This window comes from Arvicola amphibius, chromosome 4 (assembly GCF_903992535.2).
Source record: "Arvicola amphibius chromosome 4, mArvAmp1.2, whole genome shotgun sequence".
NCBI lineage: Eukaryota > Metazoa > Chordata > Mammalia > Rodentia > Cricetidae > Arvicola > Arvicola amphibius.
Genome location: NC_052050.1, coordinates 69026553 through 69030352, shown reverse-complemented (window position 1 = coordinate 69030352; position 3800 = coordinate 69026553).

The window sequence follows — 3800 nt, the reverse complement described above, 5'->3', positions numbered from 1 at the left end:
GATAAGTAAAGCAGGACGGGGTTCGGAGTGCACGGTGGTACCTGAGGGCTTTGCAACTGTTTTCTTTCTTAAAAACTCTATTTATTTTTAAAATTATTCTTAATTAGGTATAAGTGTATGTGCACCTACTTTTTTAAAAATTTATTTTCGGGGGCTGGAGAGATGGCTCAGTGGTTAAGAGCACTGGCTGCTCTTCCAGAGGTCGTGAGTTCAATTCCCAGCAACCACATGGTGGCTTACAACCATCTGTAATGAGATCTGGTATCCTCTTCTGGCGTGCGGGCATACATGGAGGCAGAATGTTGTATACATAACAAATAAATAAAAATCTTTTTAAAAAATTTATTTTCATCTTATTGGAGTTTTGCCTGTGTGTATGAGGGTGTTGAATCTGGAGTTACAGTTATGAGCTGCCATGTGGGTGCTGGGAATTGAACTTGGGTCCCCTGAAAGAGCAGTCAGTGCTCTTAACGGCAAAGCCATCTCTCCAGCCCCTGCATACCTCCTTTTAATTGTGTGTCAGCATGTGGGCAGGTGCACATGAGTGCCAGGTGAGGCAGGCCAGAGGTGTGGGAGCCCTGTAGCTGGAGTTACAGATGGTTGTGAGCCACCTGGTGTGTGTGCTGAGCCCTGAACTTGGGTCCTTTGGAAGAGCAGCAAGTGCTCCTGACCACTGAGCCATCTCTCCAGCCCCTGCTTTTTGTGTTTGCTGTTGCTGATTGAAACCAGGGCTTTGCCCATTCGGGGTGAGAACAAGAGGATACTACTGTCTATCTTTCCTGAGGATACAGACAAGAATTCCAGTGTGGGCAGAAAGGACTAGAGGAGGAAACTGGGAAATAATGGGCTACATGGTCAAGGTCCTGACAACCGTGCCAGCCATGAATTGGGATGTAAGTAGAGGCACACTGCATAGAGACAGTCTAAAGGGACCCACAGGTTTGGTTTACCCACAGGATAGAACAGGGCAGGTTGTTTCCCCTGGTCAGCAGGAACCCATGAACTGGAATGGGAAAATGTCTTGGCAAGGAGTTATAGAATGACCTAGAGAGATGGTAAAGACAAGAAATGAGCGTTTCATGAGCGTGTGCTTCTTGCTGTGCCCTGTACAAAAGCTGTTCCATTTCACCCTCACAGAAGCCCATCAACCCCATTCAGAAAGACTTTAGCAACTCAACAGTAATCATATAACTGGCGGTAGAGTGGACACGTAAGTCCAGATGACCTTGACCACAGTGTGGCTGCCCTTTGCTGCAGTCTAGAAATAAAAGGTAGCATTATTATATAGTCTGTGATTGATTTTAGCAAGAACAACTGCTCTATTTAGTCCTTGACCAAGTTCTTTAACTTGAGACCAGATCTGGCCCCCGTAAAGAATCCTTAGGAGGTCAGGCAGTGGTGGCAAATGTCTTCAATGCCATCACTTGAGAGGCAGAGGCAGGTGAATCTCAGAGAGTTTGAAGCCAACCAGGGCTGTTACACAGAGAAACCCTGCCTCGAAGAGAGAGAGAGAGAGAGAGAGAGAGAGAGAGAGAGAGAGAGAGAGGGTGAACCTTGGAAGTGTCAACAAAATGATAACAACAAAGCTAATTTTAATTCCATAGTCATTATAAAAAGTTTCACAAGTCATTCATCACTCATTAACTTTTTTGAAAAAAGTGAGAAGAGAAGGCTTGTGGAGAAGGCATCGCCTGTTTGTTAGGCACCTGTTGGGCACAGGCTCAAGTGAAAGGACCATACATGCCTGGTCTCTCTGTACCTCCTTCCTGGTGGACAGAGACACCCGGCTTAATTAAACAAATGTGCAATTGGTGTAGCCAAGCTTCATGACTCACACGTGTAATCTCAGCCCTTGGAAAACTGAGGCAGGAGCATTGCCAAGAGTTCAAACGTAGCCTGGCCTGCACAGTAAAATGAGACAGCAGATTGAATGGCACAGAGTAGCCCTCGCCCAAACACATGGAAAAGGAGAAAATGTTTAAGTTACATTCTAGTTTTAATTATGGTGTGTGTGTGTGTGTGTGTGTGTGTGTGTGTGTGGGTGGGTGGTGGGTGGGTGGGTGGGTGCAGATGCTTGTGGAGGCTAGAAGAGGGCGTAAGATGCCTTTGAGCTGGAGTTACAGGCTTTGTCAGCCACTTGACCTGAATGCTGGGGATAAAACTCTGGTCCTCTGCAAGAATAATATGAGATTTAACTGTGGAGTCATCTCTCCAGTCCTGAAAACAAACAAACAAATAAGTTTAAGGTAAGATCTCATTCAATAATCAAGTGTGAGCCCAGACTAGCCTCAAATTCACTGCGAAGCCCAGGCTGGACACAAATTCTCTGTAATCTGTGTTTCAGACTCCCAAATGCTTGGGTTACAGGTGCGTGGTGATGTGTTCGTAGGTATTTTCTACAGTGAAAAATTCAATTGGAAAGCAAAACATTATAGAATTACAATTGTAATATTTTTGAGATTTATTTTTAATTTATGTGTATAGATGTCTTGCTTCCATGTATGTCTATGTTTCGTGTATGTGCATTCCCTGTAGAGGCAAGAAGTCATCAGATCAAGGGGTACCATTTTAAACTGGATGATCTGAGAATATGGCTGGTGAAGAGTGAGCTGTAGTGCATGTGTGTGTGTGTATATATTTGAGGGTGGAACATTCTGGAGTTTAGGGACATCCCCCTACAAAGGTCTGTGGATACAAATTAGGGGTCTTAAATTTTGATGGGAAAAAAAATCACATCTTCATTTTCATCAATACAACGTAGCATGTTCTTCAGTTATGAACAGGAACAACAAATCTTTGCTATTAGCTACACCAGTGGCATCGTTGCTGGTGAAAATCACAGGTATTTTCATGCTCCATTAGAGTTGTTACTAATACCCTAAAATACGATTGCACATCAGTACTTTAAATTATGTTACTCGTCATTTAATAAAGCACACGTGTTGGTATGGTACACATTTTGAAAATGTCTTGAAAGTTACATTTTAAGATGATCAGGTTCCTCCGTAATTCATAGGACTTGCTGCAAGGGCTGCAGGACGGTGGCTCACACCTCCTACCCTACTACCTAGGGGGTTGATGGAGGAGAATCAGGAGTTCAGGTGCATCCTTGACTACATTGCAAATGTGAGGTCAGCCTATGCTGCCTAAGATCCTAGATTCAACTCTCAGTATTGCAAAAATAATAAGGTCTTATACTCCAGGGGAATCCATAGGTCTCAGAGTACTTGAATCCATGGCTCAAACGAGGTTAAGGGTCTGGCATGTGGATGCTCTTGGACAAGAGTCTGCTGCCTTTAAAGGATGAGACTTTATAGGGCCTTATGCAACCTTATTAGGGACTAGGCCTTTGGTGGGGTGGCATGGAGAGTTTTGAGCAGAAGAGTGTCACAGTCTGAAATTGTGATTTTACAGGTCACTTGGCGTCATGTGGCGAGCAGACCATAAACTCAAAGCTGAAGCAGGAAGAGCATTTAGGATGGCGGATGCTACCTTAGACCAGAGTAGTAGCAATGATAATTCATGAAGTGGGTGGGTTCTGCATATATTTAAACAGAGTGTGCTGGTGGAGCAAGAGAGAAGTGCTGATGGGGAGGCTTACTGGGGAGAGGCACTTCCAGCCACCCCTCACCACCCAAAGTCAATTTCCTAGATGTCACTTGGTGGAGGGAGAGAATCAACTCCTACATGTTGTCCTCTGACTTCCGCACACATGCTGTGGCACATGCATGTCTATGCATACCCACACATGCCCATATACATACAAATAAATAAAATACAATTGAAATTTTGTTTTAAAT